Below are 24,128 nucleotides of genomic sequence, written 5' to 3'. Positions count from 1 at the left end.
GCTTTCCCAATTGCCTGGCTTTCATTTTTTGAAACGTTGGCAATCATTCTAAGGTGTTCTTTTTAAACTTACCCAAATACTGTGAAACAGAGATGTGCAATGTAGGAAAGAGCAAGATCACTTTGGATATATACACCTGTCAATGAGATAGAAGTGCAGCTCACTAATAGAGACACCTTGTCTGTTCCACCCTACGTTGTGTCTATGGCTGGCAAAACACCTTGAGTAATTGTTTTAAAAATCACTGAAACATTATACAATTTTAAAGGAACAGATTTGAAGCTGCTTTCTCTTTAAGTTAGTGAATATCAAGAGACACTATATCAAGACGCATAACGGAATGGGTTTGTCTCACAGCTCACTGCTACCTCCCCATGATTAATTTTTAATAAAACTACTAATTAAATGTCACCAAATGTGCTTGAATCATGATATTTCCATGATATAACCCAAGGAGCTGCTGTTTAACCAGTCTGTGTGTTGATGTTGCTATGGTGGGGAACAAATACACCTTATTAATTAATTTGGACTCATCAGGCTTCAGACTTAAGTGGATACAAGGAGGAAACAGGAGACCATAATATTATTCAGTCTGCCCCTGTGTGCAGGTAATGTAGCAGCACATTTTGGAATATGTTTAGATAGCTTATTCCCAAGAGCATTCCTGATAAACAGATACTGAACAAGGTTACATGAAGTGCTGGAGTACAATTCCAAATGATGTTCGCCTTGTGCTTGCTAGTGTCTGAGTACATTTGATTTTCCCTGGAATGTAATAATATTTCTTTGGAAAGGCTGACTAGTGTTAACTAATGCATGCTGATTTATGAGATTTTCCCTCCAGAACAAGGCCACAGATTGAGATATGTGATGATCTGCCTTAAAAGTTGTGACATCACCAGTCATGGCAGCACACAGCTGGAGTGTGCTAATATTTGAGATCATACTGAAAGTGCTTTATCATGATGAAACGGTACAGAAAAAGGCATAGGCAACAATGGTTGAAGTACATGTAATCACAGTAAAATGTGCTAAACTGATAGACCAATGGTTTGGTTAAATAGTCAAAAGTGTAGAGTACAAATCAAAGGTGGTTACGATGAGGTTGTGTAATCCACTGGCCTTTGAATACTCTCTTCAGATCTGGTCATCTCAATATGGAAAGCATATTGTAACCTTGGAGAGAGTCCCACAAACAGCAACCAGGCTAACCCCAGGGCTTCATGGAATGAGTTTTAAAAATAGGCTTAACCAATTAAGTATATTTAGATTTGAACAAAGAAGAGGGGCTTGATTGAAGTCTTTAAAATCTTAAAAGTAGTTGACAAAGTTAACCCTAGCCAATATTTTAAGCACGGCTCAAAAACCAGGTCCAGAGGGCAGAGTTAGGAATTAGGTGGAGTCAGATTTAGGACAGTGGGTAGGAGACACTTCTTTAAGCAAAGAGTGGTGAGGGAGTGGAAAGCGTTATCAAGCCACCTTAATGCTGAATCATTCGGTTCCTTTAAGAACAGATGAGCACGAGTCCGTAAAATTGCTTATGTTCTTAGATATCCAGAATTCTTCCCCCAAAAAATATGCCTACAGATAATCTGTCTTTAATACAAACAGGAAAAAAGCATTATAAACTACACAAAATAACCTGAAAGTTCACTATGGTAAAATGTGTATATATAGTATAAAATTCTTGTTAAAAAGTCAGCTCTCCCTTTTCTTTGAAACCAGACAGAAAGATAATGTGTTAAACAAAGAAATCAGTGGTTTCCTCTACGACAGGATATAAAACTGTTGGTACATTTTTTTTTTTTTGTCAAACAACAACTTGTGTGACTGGGAAGGGGGGGAGAGTAAAGTAAACTACTGCTGTTAACATAGATTGACAAATATTTCTGAACTTTCCCAAAAAGTGGTGACCTCCAAATGAGCAAACTTGTACTCTTTGGAAGTGGCATTAAACATAGGGCTTTATCAAGTTCAGCAGGGTTAGCCCTCCCTCTGAGCTGATGAGCTGACTAAATGAACCAGATCTTCACCAGGAAAAGACTGTGACAATGATGTAATGCACACATTATGGGTTCTGGAATCAGACTCCCCCTCTACACTGCTGCAGATCCGAAATTCATTCTGAGGGCATTGAAGCAGATGGTCAAGCCAATAACCCAATTTACCTTGAATCAGGGCACGGGCAAGGGGACAGTATTGTGCAGCAGCCTGTGGGAAGTTTGCTGTGGAGAACGGTCGGTTATTGGCTCAGTTGGTAGCGTGAATCTTGCCTCGAGACCTGTGAGGTCATAGATTTAAGTTTGGTCTATCAGTAAGCTGGACATCCTCCATCAACCACTTCAGCAAGAGACCAGTGGCTGTGCTGTACAGCACAACTTGCCTTGGTCAAAATGTGTCTCTGGAGTGCAGTTGGCTGTTAAGAGTTGAACAGGATTCCGCTCTTCAGCAATACTAAAACTGCACATGTACTGTTATCAGCTGCGTGTTTACCAGCTTGTCTGCTGTTCAGGGTTTAAGCTAATTGTTCCATAAATATAGACTTGTAGCGTAAGACTTCTAATTTCATATGAAACACCAGGAAGATAGTTTTGCCAAAAGGTCTGTTCCCTTAAATTATTATTATTATTATTATTATTATTATTATTATTATTATTATTATTATATGATCAGTATGTAAAGCAGCTTGTGACGCCTCTGCTATTTCTCTGGCAGAACCCTTTTTGTTGCAATAAATGAAAAAAGAAAGCGTTATTAAGTATGTATTTAAGACTGCTTATACAGTAGCCCCTTTCTCTAGCTGCAAACTGTAGCCAACGTTGTTTGAGTGCCCCTTGTATTCATTATGTGAATGTGCACTGTAGGCCCTCTGTTGCTTGATTTAGCATGCAGACAATTGCCCAAGGGCAGGTATTGTGATGATGCATTATGATAGCTTTAGACTCAGATCCCCATAACTTTGTCTCAGGACCCCAAAACAGCATTATCTTGTGGAACACAGAGACGTGATTGTAATTGTGTTATATTATTCTGTATTTCTATATTAAGTAAGTATTAAATGGGTTAACACATTCTATTTAAAGAAGTACAGTAGGCCTCACATCTAAACAATTAAGTAAACTCCATTGTCAGCCTGCTGTTAAATTTGCCCCGATTCGGTAAACTGTTAATTACAAGCTACAATCAGGCATGGTTATACTGTGGTTGTACTCTTACAAAAACAAACTTATGTTTAGTGAAAATAATTAAAGGTTTTTCCTGCATAAAACTATTTATAGTTAAAGCGTGTATCATAATTGAACCGCTGCAGTGTTGTACAGTGCAACTGCTCCTTTTCATTATGATATAGCTTTTTATCTGCTCTGCAGGACTTTTATTCCATAGCACTCAACTGCATATTTCAAACCAGAAACAATCAATCAGATACCGAAGAATCTCTCTGGAAAAAAGAATGAACTCTACAAAGTCAAGCATTACAGTAAATGCCTGCTCATTTAACGGCCATGGAAATAAAATACAATGTACACTGAACAAAAATATAAACGCAACATGTAAAGTGTTGGTCCCGTGTTTCATGAGCTGAAATAAAAGATCTCAGAAATTTTCCATTTGCACAAAAAGCTTATTTCTCTCAAATTTTGTGCACAAATTTGTTTTTAGAGAAGTTGGCAGTACATCCAACCGGCCTACAACCGCAGACCATGTGTAACCACGCCAGCCCAGGACCTCCACATCCGGCTTCTTCACCTGCAGGATCGTCTTAGACCAGCCACCCAGACAGCTGATGAAACCGTGGGTTTGCACAACTGAAGAATTTCTGCACAAACTGTCAGAAACCGTCTCAGGGAAGCTCATCTGCGTGATTGTCGTCCTCACCAGGGTCTCGACCTGACTGCAGTTCGACGTCGTAACCGACTTCATTGGGAAAATGCTCACCTTCGATGGCCACTGGCACGCTGGAGAAGTGTGCTGTTCACGGATGAATCCCGGTTTTGTACCGGGCAGATGGCAGACAGCGTGTATGGCGTCGTGTGGGCGAGCGGTTTGCTGATGTCAACGTTGTGAACAGAGTACCCCATGGTGGCGGTGGGGTTATGGTAATGGCAGGCATAAGCTACGTACAACGAACACAATTGCATTTTATCGATGGCAATTTGAATGCACAGAGATACCACGACGAGATCCTGATGCCCATTGTCGTGCCATTCATCCACCGCCATCACCTCATGTTTCAGCATGATAATGCACGGCCCTATGTCACAAGGATCTTTATATGAACTGTAACTCTGTAAATTCTTTTAAATTGTTGCATGTTGCGTTTATACTTTTGTTCAGTGTAATATATGTTCCATGTTACATTGTCATGGATTGCTAGAGTGGTGCGTGTGGGTGGTGACACAAACACAGGATGGTACTGGACTAAACGGCGCTGCTGCGCTTGTCTTTAATAAATAAACTAAATAAATATTTAAACAAAACAAAAGACTTTGCATGAAACAGAAAGGGCACAAGGGCCAAAACAAAACGAACACAAACAATACTGATACGTTTACAAAAACGAGTACCTTTCTTTGCTGGCTTGGTAGCATTTGTTCTCCTCACAACTCTCTACTCTGAACCCGGAGTGGGTCTTTTATACTGTGGCTGGAGCCTTAGTTACCTTATTAAGGCTCCAGCCACATTCCATTGAGGTATTGGGACGGAAATTTAACCCCATCCATGCCAGCTACACTTTACGAGACTGACTTTTTGCCGGTCTCAAACAATAAGCAATAATGTCGAACAGCTTTCGTCTGTCTGCACACACATATGCAAAAATATATAATAATAATAATAATAATAATAATAATAATAATAATAATAATAATAATAATAATAATAATAATTGTACATAAATAATAAAAGGATTGGGCACCAATGTTCAAGGGAGGTGGAGTGTATGTTGAAACTTGGGGTAACTGAACCTTCCCGAAGCGAGTGGTGTAGCCCAATAGTACCAACAGACAAGCCAGATGGGTCACTACGATTAAGTATCGATTTTAGGAGGGTGAATGCTATCTCCAAGTTTGATGCATATCCCATGCCTCCAGTAGATGAACTCTTAGACAAGCTGGGGCGAGCTCGGTTTATTTCAACTCTGGATCTGACGAAAGGATATTGGCAAATTCCATTAACGAAAGCCTCTCGTGAGAAAACGGCATTTTCAACCCCAGAGGGTCTTTTTCAATTTTGTACTATGCCGTTTGGACTTCATGGAGCGCCTACTACTTTTCAGAGACTAATGGACAGGGTTTTACAACCTCATCGAGAGTATGCAGCTGCGTATATCGATGATGTAGTCATTTATAGTTCTTCCTGGAGAGAACATTTGACTAGATTAGAAGCCGTCTTACAGTCTTTGAGGAGGGCGGGTCTCACAGCGAACATGGCAAAGTGCGCTATTGGAAAAGAAGAAACTAAATATTTAGGTTTCATAATGGGTAAGGGTAGAGTGAGACCGTTGGTTTCAAAAGTCCAGGCTTTGTTGGATTCACCGGTACCTACCACGAAAACCCAGGTGAGATCACTGTTAGGGTTGGCTGGTTATTACCGCTGCTTTATTCCGCACTTTTCCACTATAGCGACCCCTCTCACTGATCTCACTAAAAAGAACACTCCAAATAAAGTTAAGTGGAGTGCAGAGTGTCAGACAGCCTTTGAATCTATTAAAACTAATTTGAGTCAGGCCCCAGCATTAATAAGCCCGGATTTCAGCCAAGAGTTCGTCCTGCAGACAGATGCATCGCAGACTGGTCTGGGGGCGGTTCTGTCCCAGGAGAGAGATGGTATAGAACACCCGATACTATACATCAGTCGGAAGTTACTGCCCAGAGAACAGAGGTATTTGGTAGTGGAGAAAGAATGCCTGGCAGTGAAATGGGCAGTGGAATCTTTAAAATACTATCTTCTGGGACGACCTTTTGTACTCATCACAGATCACGCTTCTTTAAAGTGGTTAGACACGATGAAGGATTCAAATGCTAGGATTACTTGATGGTACCTGGCGCATTAAAGACGAGTTCTCACGAACTGTTTTGGATTTCATCCCTGCACTCCTTCCCTCACGCCGTTTTGTTTTCTTTTGTTATTTAATTATTGTGTTGTGTATAGATAATAAAAATACATTATTTTATTTCTGTACACATAAATTACTGTCAGTTAGGAAAGGGAGATCGTGCCTAACTAACTTGCTTGATTTTTTTGAGGATGCAACATCGATAATGGATAATTGCAAAGCATATGACATGGTTTATTTAGATTTCCAGAAAGCTTTTGACAAAGTCCCGCACAAAAGATTAATTCTCAAACTGAACGCAGTTGGGATTCAAGGAAACACATGTACATGGATTAGGGAGTGGTTAACTTGTAGAAAACAGAAAGTACTGATTAGAGGAAAAACCTCAGAATGGAGTGTGGTAACCAGCGGTGTACCACAGGGATCAGTATTAGGTCCTCTGCTATTCCTAATCTACATTAATGATTTAGATTCTGGTATAGTAAGCAAACTTGTTAAATTTGCAGACGACACAAAAGTAGGAGGAGTGGCAAACACTGTTGCAGCAGCAAAGGTCATTCAAAATGATCTAGACAAGATTCAGAACTGGGCAGACACATGGCAAATGACATTTAATAGAGAAAAGTGTAAGGTACTGCACGCAGGAAATAAAAATGTACATTATAAATATCATATGGGAGATATTGAAATTGGAGAAGGAATCTATGAAAAAGACCTAGGAGTTTTTGTTGACTCAGAAATGTCTTCATCTAGACAATGTGGGGAAGCTATAAAAAAGGCTAACAAGATGCTCGGATACATTGTGAAAAGTGTTGAATTTAAATCAAGGGAAGTAATGTTAAAACTGTACAATGCACTAGTAAGACCTCATCTTGAATATTGTGTTCAGTTCTGGTCACCTCGCTATAAAAAAGATATTGCTGCTCTAGAAAGAGTGCAAAGAAGAGCGACCAGAATTATTCGGGCTTAAAAGGCATGTCATATGCAGACAGGCTAAAAGAATTGAATCTGTTCAGTCTTGAACAAAGAAGACTACGTGGCGACCTAATTCAAGCATTCAAAATTCTAAAAGGTATTGACAGTGTCGACCCAAGGGACTTTTTCAGCCTGAAAAAAGAAACAAGGACCAGGGGTCACAAATGGAGTTTAGAAAAAGGGGCATTCAGAACAGAAAATAGGAGGACACTTTTTTACACAGAGAATTGTGAGGGTCTGGAATCAACTCCCCAGTAATGTTGTTGAAGCTGACACCCTGGGATCCTTCAAGAAGCTGCTTGATGAGATTCTGGGATCAATAAGCTACTAACAACCAAACGAGCAAGATGGGCCGAATGCCTCCTCTCGTTTGTAAACTTTCTTATGTTCTTATGTTCTTATTTAATACACTCTCGCCTCACACTCGCTGATACGTACTTTGTATAATGGGATTAGCCATTCAAATGGTTAAAGTAATGTAATGAGATGATTGTTTATTGACTCATTACATGGCTCACTGTGGAGGCTATATCGACATAGTCTGGCAAGAGGACTAAATTACAGGTTACAAAACAAGTTGTGAAAAATGCAATAAACAATAGAAAAATTCTACTAAAGTACATAAGAAGGTAAAATTACAAAAACACAGTAGATGTAAATGGCTATGTTAACAATGTAAAAACACTAATATTTTTATTATAAGAACATCCAATAGCCTAAAAGTGCAGAACCGCCCATGTGAATAAACAAAGTAATAACCCTGAAATGACTTATTATTCCATTTCATGACAGTCTCACCGGTTTAGAAAGCAAAATATAACAAGACCTATAACCTTGAGACCCATAACAAAACATGTTTAACCAGAAGGTTTGCTTTAAGTTAGCACTTTCAAACTATTTCTGTATGAAAACATTATGTTATAAAAATAGAATAGCTTTCTTTTCTAAATAGGGAAAAAATCTCCATCTTCCAACTTTGCAATCTTATGAATTACTAATGGGATGTACTTATAAATGTTAATACTACAGTATCTGCTCTCTCCATCATCCACACCTGTTCACTTTATGCATATCAGACAATAGATAAAAAGGTTTCTTGAAAAGCTCAGGCAGTTTACTGTTGAGTTTTTGAGTTTCTATTAATACTGACAATGATAATTTTGTGAGCCCTCTCATTTATTATGTTGACAATTATTTTGTGAGAATGAACAGAGAATAGTACTAAAAATAATATGTGATCAATTTAATATGCGTGGAAACCCAGTGATAGACATTTACTCCATCCATTTCAATACCAGCCTGTAACAAGGGGAAGTGTTATGGGTGTTGAGACGCTTTATAGTCTTCACAGGTAGAGTGGACACTCTCTTTCTCGATTTCAACAAAGTGCCCCTCTGTGTAGCATGGTGATGCAGTTGCTTCGAGTTGTGGCACAGCCTCCCTGGGTACGCCCTCCCCTCCCACCACTCAGACAGCCAATCCAGACCTCCCACCTGCTCAAATAGTTGCCTAGCAACACGTCTCCGTTCCACGTCCCAGCTGCACACATTTGCACAAGAACCAGCGACAGGGCCCTCTCTGTCACACAGCCAAACTACCATAAAAAAGAGACAAGTGTTTTAGCAAACTTGTGTGTTCTGCAAGATGTTGATAACAAAACACACTATTGACGGTAACTTACAAAGTATAAATAAATGAATAAGTAAAATACAGGTAGAATACAGAGCCAGTTTCTCATCTGGTAAAAAGGCACACATTTAAAAAGAAAAAAAGCTGATTATGATGGCAGTAATTAAACAGTTGTGCCTATGAGACTCCTCTATAATAAGTCACAGGAGCCAATTGTATCTGTCCTGTTGCCTGCTGAAGTGTATCAACAGGCTGAAGCCTCATGTAAGTGGTCATTGACCACATGCTAAATAGTGAATAGTGTTAAACATCCAACAGTCTCAAAGAAGCTCCTTGTTTAGGCTCTTGAAAGGGACAAATTCAACATTATGCTGAGAATACCACCTTTGCGGTGGGTACAGTGCAGTTTGCTCAAGAGAAAAAATAAATGGAGTATTCCTTAAATTCTCACGAGATGAAATGCATAATAAGATTTGCATGGCACAACCAGAACTAGATAAGCTCAGGTGCTGAGATAGGAAAATCAGAGAGCCTGTTTGTGGAGGTTGACAGCTGGTTGCCATGGCCTTAACACAAACCTCCCTGCTGCAGTCCGTCTGGAGAGACAGAACTGCCTCGGCTGGGAGTGAGGTCCTGTGGTGGGAGTGAGGCTGTGTCTAATTCAATCATTGCAACAAGCACATTTATTAAGATAACAACAGGTAACGTCGCCTTAGGACTTCAGACGGGACATGGACAGATTTAAAACAGCACCACTTCACATGAATCAACCCTACAACAGAAACAACAAGTCAGCATTGCCCAAACCAAAGAGAGCAGTGCTGAGTGAAATTGTGGAACATAATGGGGGCAGGTTGGAATTCACATCAGTTTGCTTAGTCCTCTTGAGAATATTAGAGGACACAAGAAATGTTGTGAATATGTTTTTAGGCTATGTTTTTATAAAATAAATAAATGGCAAAATAATAATTCTCTCTCTCTCTCACTCACTCTCTCTCTCTCTCACTCTCTCTCTCGCTCTCGCTCTCTCTCTCTCTCTCTCTCTCTCTCTCTCTCTCTCTCTCTCTCTCTCTCTCTCTCTCTCTCTCTCTCTCTCTCTCTCTCTCTCTCTCTCTCTCTCTCTCTCTCTCTATATATATATATATATATATATATATATATATATATATATATATGATAAGGTCAATCTTAACAGCTGAACTTCAATATTGCACTGCAATTACCAAAGTAACAATGGCAGCGCAAGGCTAGCTACTATAGCATGATCTATTGATAGAATCAATAATAACACATTTATATTTAGACAGACCAACAGTATCACAGTGATGAACCAATACACACCAGCACTCAACTGAAGCCCATTCTTCTACCGTATGAAGGCCAAAATGTGTGCAATGTGCATTTCTTCAAGTTATTGCACTGCTAATATAATGGTGTCCCAAACATTTCTGCCACCTGCTGGTTCCATTTAGTTACAATTCAATATGCAAAGCCAGCTTTTGGATCAGTAGTGCGTGTGATCAATAAGATTACTTCATTGCAGAGTAGTTAATATGGTATTGTTATTATTAAATAGAAATCAAGTAAGAGAGCCTGACAGGGTACAATTACTTTGTGAGTCTGCAGGTCATCGTTATGCAACCTTTGCTTGGGCACCCTACGACAGGTTGGCCAATGGTCAGGCAGGCAGAATGCAGGAGTCTCATAAGAAAATGTGTTCAGTCCTTTCCACTCAAGCTCCTACCTGCACTGACCTGCTCACTCTCAGGGCAGGGGCTCTTTTTAAATTGTGGCAGTTAAAATGACGATAAACAACAGGAGGTGAAGAAATCTGAACTCTTCTTTGAAGTGTTTTTATTTTTGTAGATGTGTCACAATTCCTGTTGTCAGGGGAAAACTGACAGTTGGCAGGGGGTAGTTTAGTAAATAAACATTTTGTATTTGTAGTTCTGACTCTGCCATGTTAGGAGTTTCACTTAAAAATATAAAAAAATAGATACATGATAATAGCAACACAGATTGTTACCCAGATAAGCACCTCAGACAGGTTTAACTAAAACAAAGTTGCACAAAATGACAATAAAATAAGCACAGCCAACACACATTTACCACCTGGGGAACCTGGGCCTTCTGTAGCAAGCCTGGTCCACAACTGAGTAAGAATGCACAGGATACCCACCGACTTCTCCAGGGAAATGTATCAGCTGTCAATCACCCTCATTCCAGCAGGGGGCTTTGCCACTCCAGCACTTGCACCGAGGTAAACTATTAAAACAATTAAACAATTAAAATTTCTTGCCCAATACAGTAAAGCCAGTTTAAAGAGTACATCAGAAGCTAAAATAATCACCCTTTAAGAATGGCTCGTGCTCGGGGTTAATGCACTGACAGTTAAAAAAAAAAAAAACACTAAAAAAGACAGATGAGATACAGGATGGAGGGGGTTTCTCAAAAGCAGTGACAAGAAGAGAACTTCACACATGATTCATTATACTGAATAAACCTGCATAGAACCCACTTTCTTTTACCCATTGTTTTTGATAAATCAAGTGATAATGAGTTTTAATTCAGTCTACTTAAAATCACAACAAATGCATAGGAAATATTTGATTAGCATGGCCTTTAAGGCACGTTTTCCTTTGGCCTCTAAAAAGCAGTTCACAAAATAACTATAGGGTCAGGGTAAAATGAGCATTTTAATTGACCTCAAGTCTGTACTAAATTGGATGGTGAACATTCCACTCATTTAAAGCCCCGTTGTTAATGTCCAGGAGGGCTGCGGTTTGACAGAACAGCTTTTTGTTCTGCAGACATCGGCAGTGCTATGTGACTCGAGCTGGAAGCAAATCAGAAAGGTCAGTCATTTAAAAAAAATGATTCTCTGCTCATGAACCAGGACGCTGCTGTTAACCTGCTGGGTTTCTGTGTTCCCCACCCTCTCTGCAGTCCTCCTTGCAGCCTCGGGCGAAGCAGTGCCACAAGCGTCCAATGAATCCCTGAAACAGACAGGCAGCAATTGTTCATCGAAAGAGAGAGCAAGCACTTACGAGCTCACTGGGAAAGCTGTCCTTTTTACTTCCTAAACTTTACAAAAACAACAGATCTACAGCACAACAGTATGGAAATTTGCAGCATCTATTTATTTGTTTTTAATGGCTGTTTGTGTTTTTAATAGCTTAACTCTAACAGCCTCACAGCTGAACTAGCTAGTTGAATCTCTGAATCATCTCTGAACCAAGTCTAGCACGAGTGGATCAAATAAAAAATGACCATGTTCAAATTCATTCTTATTACAACTTATACATAAAAATATATCATGCAAATAAAGGACATTGGCAACAAGGAACATAAACTGTACTCTGGAATTGGTTTCCTCACACTTATTAGGGAGGGAGTCATTTTACTCTTTTGTTTCCAAAAAAGAAAAAAATCTGTTAAGTTAGGAAATAAAAACAAAAAACAATTTTGCTTCACTTATAGTAAGTGCCTTTAATTCAGTTGGACCAGAAGGACAGCTCCACATTCATTTCAACTGTCAATCAGTTGGTAACCAACAATACTCAAGGCAGGGCAATTTAACCCTAATCTCCCAAGTGACTGTCCTTTTATTCCTCAACCTACTCCTACCATTCAGCCTTGTCAATCTGTCAACACTGCCGAAGAAATTCGCTCACCTTACACCGAACGCCAAACAACCAAGTAAATAAAGCATATGAAAAATATTACAGGTCTAGTTGTCTGTTAATAAAATGTTTTTAAATCACAGTTGTCTGAATTGACACTTTGAAAAGCCCTTATTTGACACATACAGTACAGTGTTTCAGGTGACAAGTACCAGTATTGAGGTTGTTTGTCATAATAAAGTCATCCAGGTTTTATTGGCCATTCCACTCTCCTCTGATGTCGTTTTTCACACGCTGGGTATGAGAGGAACAAAACCTGTAATATAGGAAACGTGTTGCAAGAATATCTTTTAACAGCTTCCAGCCTCTCGTTTCCATCAGCAACTCAAATCCCTCTCCATTACGGATTCTCTGTATCCACATGCCTTTGCAATAACCAGTCCTTTGGAAAAAATAAGGACATCACAGGGATTACTTGAAGAGGATGGAGAGCACTTCAATGTGTCCTCAAAAAAAGTAGCAGTGTAACCCAACACAGATAGGAGACAGACAGTAGATGGATAGGGATCTTAACTGGCACCAAGGAAACTCCCTTGGATAGAACACTAGCATTTGCTGCAGAGGACAAACAGGGCTTGAGTTGTAAAAGGCAATTCTGAGGCTCTGGCTTTTTGCTGGTATTGAGTGGTTAGTTCAAAATGTCAACTTTGAATGGAATCAAACCACGTGAGGACTGAACTCTTGCTATAGTATTATATAATTGAAGCCCTCCTGTAAGGGCTTCTGGAACTGTTTTACATTCTATGCTTTGAAGCATTGCTCTTAAAAAAACAGTGAGTTGTTTCCTCTCCTGTAACAGGGGCTTGAGATCTTGTGGGGTAAAGCTAAACACATTTCCAACTGACTAAAGGAAAGCACTATAACATTGTATTATTTTATTGCCAGCAAATAGTTATGAATGGAATTGGGATATAAACATGAGGAGCAGTTAATGTTATGCTATACAGCTTGAAAGATACCTATTGATCTGCTGATGTTTTTTGTTTATTTGTTTTTAATTACAGGGTAACTCACACAGGTGTTGAAGGTGAGACTAATAACACTGTGTAACAAATTTTTTTTTTTTTTGTTCCTGGGTAGTAAGTGTTATTTCCTAATTGCTTATGCCTCAAAAGTATAGAAAATGGCTATTATTCCCCACAAACTTTGCTTTTGTGACCAGGACAGTGATATTTCAAAATATCACTATTTCCAATGGGAAAACGGGCAAATGTGTGTCTTTTCGTTCACATAAAGTAAAAAAAAAACAACATATTAATCCAAATTAACATGTATTTATACTAAAGTAATACAAAAATGATTACAAAAGATTTAGAAGTGAGTAGTTTTTCGAGATTTACGATTATACTGTAAATACAGTATAATCGTAAATCTCGAAAAACTACTCACTTCTAAATTTTTGGGCAATTTGGATTCATATGTTGTTTTTTTCTGACTTTACGTGAACGAAAAGACACACATTTGCCCGTTTTCCCATTGGAAATAGTGATATTTTGAAATATCACTGTCCTGGTCACAAAAGCAAAGTTTGTGGGGAATAATAGCCATTTTCTATACTTTTGAGGCATAAGCAATTAGGAAATAACACTTACTACCCAGGAACAAAAATTGTGTTACATAGTGTAATCAGACACTGAAAACCAGTTAATGCCACTCCTGTTAATGTCAAAGGTGGTGATACTGAAAGCCCCGTACTGCTGAAAACATTATCCCTGACCCTGGAGAAAGACCACTTACTTTAACGAAGCGTGTCAAAAAACACCTCTGATCAACAGAAAAGCAAGGAAAGCACACCTCCGATCAACAGAAAAGCAAGGAAAGCACACCTCCAATCAACAGAAAAGCAAGGAAAGCACACCTCCGATCAACAGAAAAATCTGGTATTTTTTTTATTACTTTGTGTCTTTCCCCATCAGCTCAAATGATATATATACCTACACAGGCGATGGCAGTAAAAAGTACCAGAAGAAGAATGGCAATTAAAAATACTGTGCTGAAATGAGTACACACGTTCTTCAACCAATTAGACAAAGCACAGCGAGCTCTGGAGACATCGTCCAGCTTGTAATGCTTATTTGTTATTGGAAATATGGATAGCCTAGGTGGAATTTATGCAGGAACAAGTGAATGCCTTGATAGATCTCAGATGGATCTGGCAGCTGATGAAAACTGGCATAAAATTGTGCTCTTGTCTACACATAGCGGACAGCCACGTTTTCCTACGCTTGCCTTGCTTGCCATTAATATGTTAACTTTGCCACACAACACTGCAGGATTAGAACAAGTTTATTTTTTTTTCCTCAGGTGAACCTTGTAGAAACAGATGTAAGATGTAATTGTCTACAGACATTCTGAATGGAATTCTGACTATCAAGACTGCTGTTAAGAACAACACCAGCTTCAGCAAACGATCTAGTCTGCAAATATGTCCATGTACGACCATAAGAAGTGAATAAGACCAAAAGAAATGGAAGTACACACAACTAGCCCATTTTATAATGTATTTTATAATTTCTATTTTTTTTAAACAATGTCGGTAAAAAAAAAAATACAGTCAGTAAAATAAGGCTACTGTAAATCTGTATGTCAGTAAAAACAAAATGACGAGGTTGGCAAGCCTGATTGTGGACTATAGGGGACCTACAGTTAGTGGACAAAAGTTTGAGCACCCGCCTATATAGAAGCATCATGTTTTTTTTTTAATTGGATAGCAATCAACACACGGTGCTCTTGTCCATATTTGAACTGTTGAATTTTTATTCAGTAAATTGCGAAAGGTGCTTATCAGGCTCTGCTATGGGAATTGACGTAGGCTTCAGGTTTTTCCGAATGTATTTTGAAATGTATTTAGCATCGCATTCAAATAAACTGTTTCTGTCAGATCCAGCTAGTTGTTCAGTTCAGAGCAGTGTGGTACTTATATAACATTAGCAGTTTTGGCCTTCGGACCTTTTGTAATGGAAAATAACAGAAGTTTTTCATGCAGTTTTGTTCCTATGGCTTTCCTTTTTCTTTTAACACATTTCTTTAACTTGGTGACCTGTGAAGCCTTTGTATACCACACTGCAAGTTTGACATCTTGGTTCCTTGTGAACACCAGTGTTTCTAAGTACACTCAATCTAGACATGGCTATTTTTGGTAAGCAGAAGGAAAATAGAAGTGAGCGTAGGAGCAAGACTGGGAGACTGCCAAGCTTGTGATGTAAAGCTTTCCAACCAAGTGCCACTGCTGATGCAGTATAGGTCTGTGTGAGTCAGAGCCCTGCTCCTGAAATGTAACACCTCTCTCATTGAGTGAGAGCGATGTCACATGTTAACCCTCACTCCTCTGGGGTGCAGGAGGAACGGCTTCAATTCGTTTTAGGAGGACATGCTTCATGTTTATTGAATGACATGTTCAGCAGGACCAGATGCCTCGTGTTTCATCATCACCCTTCTGATCTGGTTTGGAGATCTAAGAGCTGCCCAAAATCAGGATGAATGAAGCCCTTTTCCTGACATCTGGACAATTACAGAATTGCATTCTGTAAATGTAAGGGTACTAAACCTCAAACTGCTGCATGATGATAAGTGGAGATGTGCTAATGTTTCAGAAAGAACCTACAGATTACACTGGAGAAGACTGAGTGCATTGCTAAAAGGCCTTTTGGCGTTGCATTCATTTCTTGGTGACCAAACATAACTAAACCCAGGATCCTCGGGTAGCTTTGACAGATTAACAGATGGTAGAATTATTTGCATTGTTTTGTTTTAGTTAAATCAAACAATCAGTGAATAAAAATGGTTTCAGAAGTTGGTCTTTATACTCTTTAATTAGAATTCTGAAGCGCTTCTTGGTAATTATGAAATTGCATACTTCATATTTAAAAAGCAAAAGATTTAGAAAGTATCAACTTTAAAAGCGGGTGGTTACTTAAAAATGGACTGTTTTTGATTGATATTGTTTCATGCCCATTTCTGTAAGTTGTAATTGTTTTTCACAGCACTTGGGTTTACACACTAGACTGGCCACTCCTATCTGGTAAACACCTTGCCTAGCTTTGGTTAACTGATTCTAAGGTTGATGACCATCAAGCAGATGTGTTGAAGATATAGATAATACATTTTGCACATTCATGCCGTATTACAGTTATTAAACAAATCAGGACAGCCAAATAACCAATGTGGGTTATTTAAGACCATCCTTGTGAATGAAATACCCACCACATTCGTGGAGTATTTGGTTAATACATCAAGTACAATGCAGGGGCCGAAGGCATGTTATTAGCTTTCCTGAGATGAAGCTCCTGTCACTGTAAATATTACATTTTTCTATTTTATTTTTTGTGCATATGAATGGCAGGAGACAATGACACTGGATTCACTCCGGGAAGCTATACAAAAGCAGGACTTCGCAAGTCTGAAGTTCCTATAGGAAAATCAGTTGTTAAAGTTTTAAAATCCAGTTTTCTATGAGGTCATCTACATAACTCAAAGTAAGCAGAGAAAAAAATGCAAATAATGAAAACCTGGTTCCGTCTCTGAGACATGACTCCCACGGACAGGTGAAAATTTGAAATACATTTTTTTTTTTAAAGATAAATATTTTTAGCATGTTTAATATTGTCTTCCAGTGACTTTTAAAATATGCTTAGGCTTTTCTGAAACCTAACAGATAGAGAAAATGTTAAGGTTACAGAATAAAATACATTCTTCTTCTTCTTCTTCTTCTTCTTCTTCTTCTTCTTCTTAAGAACATAAGAACATAAGAAAGTTTACAAACGAGAGGAGGCCATTCGGCCCATCTTGCTCGTTTGGTTGTTAGTAGCTTATTGATCCCAAAATCTCATCAAGCAGCTTCTTGAAGGATCCCAGGGTGTCAGCTTCAACAACATTACTTATCTTATCTTATCTTATCTTCTTCTTCTTCTTGATTAATACTTAAGCCAAGAATGCTGGGACATCACATCCTATGTCCAAGATGTGTCTGCATTCCACTGAGAACAAAAGCAAGTTCATTTTGGAGACAGGCGAGACATTTTGTTTGATCAGGCTTAGAGTTGTATGGTCTACCTCGACACAAGCTTAATACATAATTAAATAAATCCTTGAGACTCCAATATAATCTGCTGAATTACAAAAGGGATTTGGCAAGCAATTTATCCTTAACAGTGTTGTATATGGCTAATGCAAAAAATAAAACAATAAAAAAATGGTTTTGGCGTTAATGTTTGAGCCTTTGAACTGTGCAGATTTGGGTTATCATATTTCATTGGGCTTGACCTAGGAGTCTAATTGGGGATGGTCTTGTTAATTGTATAAATTCAATTCCTGCGCACACCCCCTGAGCCTCAACCCGCAGACTTGGACTGGCGTCAAGTACATTGTGTCTCTAATTACTGTGTATTTACATAGCAGTTACTTAGTAAATACACATGGACTTACACATAATTACAAGGTTATTATGCATATCAACTATGTGCTTAATGTAAATCTTGACCTTCAGAGAGGAAATCAAGAAATTCATTACTGTAGGTTTGATGACAAATCCCCAGTTTTCTTTGACAAATTCAGTATTGTTTAAAATGATTGTAAACATGTTCTGATGATAAATGCATCACCAGGAATGTCTTATAATCAATGCCCTGTATCCTGAACACCATGCAACACAGGTTTGTCTTAATAAAACACACTCACTATGCATATGGAATATGAACACACAAATACAATGGCATACATTACCTCTTGACTGTCTGCATGTACAATTTAAATAGATGAGTAATTGCACATCAATTAAGTAAGTTTATACATCGCTCAAAATAAAGCATCCCCAACATTTTTAATTGTGGTGTTTTTTTTTTCTCTCTCTGATATGTTACCTTAGAAATTATTAGCAAAACAGAAGAAAAAACATGTTACTGAAAAAAAACCCACTACCTGTAACACAGCAGAGGCATTATTGCTGATTGGTTGATTATTTTAGAAGTTCACCTTAAAATGATAATAGCAGGAAGTGTCATAATTGCCTAGAAGTGGTTTGAAAGACATTCCAGGTTAATCTTGCAGAGCACGAGTGAGTGTAGGACCCATCTTGCACCTGGAAAACTACAAGGAGTTAAACTCAGCTAATAATTTTGAAATCAGTTTTTCTTCATATTTCCTTTGTATCCTGATTTCCCCAATATACTATTACAAAGGCAGCAATATATCTGACAGCGGGAAGATAATCTTGCACTTGACTTCCAATATCGAGTCATTTTAACTGGCACACTCATCCATGAATAATTCATGTGCATTCAAGCTTTACTTCATTCCAAAAGGAAGTGCTTTCTCTGAGCACCATCAGAGGATACGAGCAGCTAATTCATTATTTAAGAGACTGAAGTACTAGCTAGCGGTTTGGGCTGCTTAATGCCTTTGATTTCCTTTACACACTTTGCCCTTTTTTGGTTACATCAAAGTTAACTTTTTAAAAAATAACAGGCTGCATTCGAAGTGCATGGACTCTTCATGTTGTTCAGGAGACATCTTTTGCAAATCATTATTTAAAACTTATAAGTCATCAATGTTGCATTTGCTTTAGTGCTGCTTCCCTCCACATTGCTGAATAGTAAGAAACCATCACTTGGACTGATTAAAAAAAGTTGTTCTGTTTGTATTTCATAAATCTGACACAATTAATATGTTACTTAAGTTTTCAATATTTGTTACAAATGTAGGTTTCGTCTTGGCTCTGCCCTTGGCGCTTGGACCTTGTCTTGGTTGAAATATTTGCTAAACTGCATCTCTTTTTTGACCTGCGTCAGTGTAACTGTGCTGTTTTTTGCACATGCACAAATGTAAATCCAAATCCATATTTGCAATGAAGCTTCAGTAAACCTGCCAAATTTGCTACAGAAAAACTATTGTTTTTGTTGTGCCACGGTGTAGGCCCATGATATTTACAGAAGTTCCCCTAAACTACCATCAGAAATAAAAAGTACAACCCTTCATGATGTAACCCCACCTCCTCCCCTTTCTGCCTGCCACAGTGGCTTAGGCTCCGGCTTTGTCTATCTGTGCTAAACCATTAAACTCGAAACAGCTTGGCTTGAAAACTGTCGTTGTAAGGCACACATTATTTTCAACTGCGAGCAACTTTCATGAGAGGAGCAGATAAAGATGATGTATGTTGTGGGTTTTGCCAATGTCTAACGATACGTTTTGTGAGAACCCAGCTGTTTCAGTGTGATTGGGAGCACCCAGTGCCAAGCTCTCTTCACCCCGAGAGTGTTTCCAGGCTCTTTAATGTGTCTGGATCTTTTTCCTAGGGACTTGTTATTTAAAGTGCTTAAATAACAATAAAAAAGAAGAATCGGGCCATTAATTAATGTGAAGCACTACAATTAAAGAGATACATTATACAATATTATTTACTAATCTTCATCTTTTAATTTATTCGTTCGATAACATGGTCTTTTACATTTTTCTTTTTTAAACAGAGATCATATTTTGAAATAAATGTTTTTTTAATTATATATAGACCTGATGGAGTGGGCATGGAGTCCAGTCTCAATACACAGGAGAACGGGAATAAAGAAAAAAGACATTAGATTGAGTAAAAGGAATTTAAACATACAATTCACTTACAAGCCATTCATGTTGTTGTTGTTGTTGTTTTGATCTTTCAGTTTCAGTTTTTCATCACATCCTTGAAACTTATTTTTCCCACCTGCATCTACAGTACTATCCTTTTTATAGACTATGATGGCAGGCAGTTGCAGTTCTTTTTTCAAGGATAAAACCTTGGAAACATATTGAACAGCAGATTACCAATAAACATATGAAAGGCATTATTGTTTAAATCTTAAAATCAAACACACTGCTTTTATTTATATATATATATATATATATATATATATATATATATATATATATATATATATATATATATATATATATATATATATATACACACATTACTTAAAAACATAAAAAAAATCCTTTTACATTTCAACTCCGCAGCTGGGCTCCAGACTGAGACCAACATTTCCAAACAGCATGACTTGGCAGCACTTATTTGAACAGTGTGTAAGGGAACATTAGGGTTGCCTTAGTGATCAGCTATTACAGGAAACAGGTAGAAGCTGAATAGCAGACATACAGAACATACAGCTCACAAGGCTCTGATTGTCAATCTGTCACTAGTGATGTCTGTACAAGATACTCATTTTTGTTGTTCTGTGTTAGTCATTCAGCTGTACACATGGCTGGATTAGGTACACATGCTGAAACTATGTATTGTAATGTTAATAACCATATTACATATACAATGTTATAGCAGCAGGACTGTGCTTCCTTGCATTAATCAGCCACTTAATGATATTCTCCTCATCAACAGTTTCCCTCTCCAATGATAATCATAATGGACTAAATATCGATTGGAATAGAAAGCAAGTATAGCTGGATTTCTTACAATCTTGTATATAAACAATAAAGCCGTTGATAGTAGAATTATAGGAATGTCAACATCTGTGTATGGGTTATATCAACACTGTATACACAAATCTCTTCCTGGTGCATTCACTTCTACTCTTATGCCTCTTTTCCACTGTACTACTGAGCTGTGCTGGGGCAGTACCGAGCCCTTACGGGGCGGTTAAGGAGAGGCTGGGTTGTTTTTCCACTGCAGAGCCGAGTCGTGCTACTGACATCAGACGCAACGAAAGACAGTTCTTATTAATTATTCTTATTAATTAACCCAGTTTGCCAAAAGATGCGCAAACAAATGGTGTTCAAAAATTAATAGACCAATGGTACAGCTGTATCTGGAATGTCTTTATAATGCATATATTTTTACTGATTATATCAACTTAATAAAGTTCAATTAGTTATGTTGAAGGGGAAGAAAGAAGGTTTTAAAAACATGATTTGCCAAAGAGATCCCGTTTAAGGATATTTGCCGTTTTTTCTAGAGTTGTTTTTTCTTTGGGTGCTTAAAAAAAAGAAGCTGCAGAAGCGCAACGAGAGCCGTGCCGGTATGTGTGATACAGCTTTGTATGTGTGATACAGCTTTGTATGTGTGGTACATCTTTATATGTGTGGTACAGCTTTGTATGTGTGGTACAGCTTTGTATGTGTGGTACAGCTATGTTTTGTATGTGTGTGTCACAAAGACGGCCGGACTGGGTGGCGTCAGACCAGAGCCAGGAAATGAACAACAAGAGAGATGGAGTTTGGTGGAGCTGAGATAACGGCTTCGCTCAGCATTTAATGAGTGAACAGAACAGACAGAAAATAAACGGTTGTAAGACAAACAAAAACACAGGACATGGCACTGGTAGCCAAAATAAACAGACAAACAAAACGGACTATACAGACCAAACATGTGAGCTTCTTTTACTTTATGTTATTATTAGTTTTATTCTCTTTACCTACGTCTCCAATCCCGTTCTCCACTCACTGAACACACAACCCCGAGTGGGTGAAAACATGCTGCTTTTATGCAGCTGTACCGAGACTCGACTGCTAATCAATCATTCAATTGGAGTCTCGGTACAACTGCACATGAATTAATAAAGTGCAATTCCCCGTGCTCACATATTACATTTTACTTGCACATGAAGTGCTATGCAATCCTCGTGCCTAAATACAAATATACATTTTAAACACAACACAAAATATACACAGGGGCGGGCACTTTGCCACAGTGTGGTACAGCTATGTTTTTCTTTACTATATTTTTGTTTTAGTTTCCGGATTTTGTTTTCTTTATATTAATATAATATAGGTCAAGGATGAGAAATTTGATCAAATTTTGTGTTTTTGAGTGTATGAGTTAAGTATGTTGGTACCCACAGTTTATGCCTATTTGCTTCAAATCATCATAAATTCAGGCATAAACTTTCTCATTTCTAACATATGACTCTAGAAGTGTTCTTCCTGAACACTTCAATCTGCCCACAAAGAAACTAGAGCCTGCACTTCCTCAGTGTCCCAAGGCTGTACTTGCTGTATGCTTGTTGTTTGTCTTTGTGGAGTGTACTGACTGATGCAACGTAATGATGAACACCCTTAACCCAGCTCCTGGCTCGGGCTCGGCTCGCAGCTGGAGGCTGGAGTTTCACAGTTTGGTTCTTGTACCGTACAGTATGGAGCGCCATTTGTGCCTAAACTATCCAGCCGTTAGTTTGTCAGTTTGTTTGTCAATTCGCTTGTCAATTTGTGAATTTGTTATTAGTAATTCATAAACGTATTTTTTTGTTAATTCAGCTAATAATTCATTAATTAATTTGTCAATTCATTAATACAAAAGGCTGTATGGACCTGCAAACTTCCCAACAACCAGACAAACTTCCAACTGTCAATCTAGCACGGTGCCGAAAACACTGCAACCTTTCTAGCCAATGGGAGCACATACTAATATTTTAATCAATGAAAATCCAGCCTCACTTAAAATTGCTTCAGCCAATAATATTTAGAAGGGCGTTTCAAAAGATATTCTATTTAACAAGATACTCAACTCCGGAGATTTTCAATGGAGACTTCCATCTCACAGCGTGCAAAGCATTGTGGTGTATTGAGAGTTAGGCAAAATAATTATATGGAGAGTCTCAATGAAGGCGTAAGAAATATTGCTGGTTTTCGCCATATAAAAAAAAAAAAATGCATTAAACTTTTGCAGTAGATTTCACATTTGCCCAAGGCCTTTTGAAGAAAAAGGCAACATTAGCAAATTATGACATCACATAGATTATGAAAAATGTTATTTTCTGAGCACTGTCCCGTTCTTTAAAAAAAAAAAAATGCTTTTAGTTTGTTTATTGTACTATATTGCTGTGGCTTGATAATATTTAATGTTGTAATGTTGTGTATTGCTAAAGTAACCGATGTTACTGGACTCTTAAATGATTTAATCAATATGCTTCTTCAGAATGATATTTCAGCACATGCACCAACGAACAGGACAGTGCTCAGAAAATAGCATTTTCCATAATACACACAACCAGTACTACCAAAATAGAGTGCCGAAAAGGTGAGACTTATTTTTCTTTTTCCATGGAAATTACCCCACTGATCTTAGACTGTTTTATGTTTTAGTTACAGCTGTTTTTTGTTATTGAGCTTTTCTTTGTGAATTACCTGTTTACAGCCAAGGAGCCTCTATTGATGCTGGTAAATACTGACAGAATTGCTTGAATAATTTTCATTAAGTGGTGTGGAAAAATAACAAGATACTTGTACTGTCTTCAAGGACAGTCTTCCTTATTTAATTAATTTCAGATTAAATAAACAAATAGATGACAAGCTTGTTTGTCTCTTAAATATTGACCTACACTGGCTGTCTACTATCCTTGAATTAGTTCCGTCTCTTTAAAAATGAGGATCATTAGATCAATAGCTTAGAAATAGCAAGTGTATGTAAACTAAATGACCCCAGGGTTATTGAAAGCTTTGCAGTAGCATTTCAAAACATCACAGAATCTCAACAAACATGTTTACACCCCTTCTGCATCATAAACAGAAGTGTTTGGAAATGCCAGAGCCAACCAATGGAGTTCAATGGAGCACAGCAGTGCTGTAGATTCTAATAATGACCAGCACTGGCTTATCCAGGTCAGAACTGGTAACTTGTGCTGGTTTCACTGGTCATGCTGTGTAATTAACTCTGTTAGTTGACATAGTCAGTTAATATAAAGGACAAGGGTGTACAAGTTTTGAATTTGGCTTACAAGGGATTGCCAAAAATGGAATTATTTAACTTTTAATATCTGTTGCCACATTTCTGTTTTCATGTGTATTGCATGTAGGCCCAGTTGTGCAAGATG

The sequence above is a fragment of the Polyodon spathula genome, chromosome 1 (genome assembly GCF_017654505.1).
Source record: "Polyodon spathula isolate WHYD16114869_AA chromosome 1, ASM1765450v1, whole genome shotgun sequence".
Classification (NCBI taxonomy): domain Eukaryota; kingdom Metazoa; phylum Chordata; class Actinopteri; order Acipenseriformes; family Polyodontidae; genus Polyodon; species Polyodon spathula.
The sequence above is the reverse complement of the archived record's forward strand: the minus strand, read 5'-3'. Positions refer to the sequence as shown.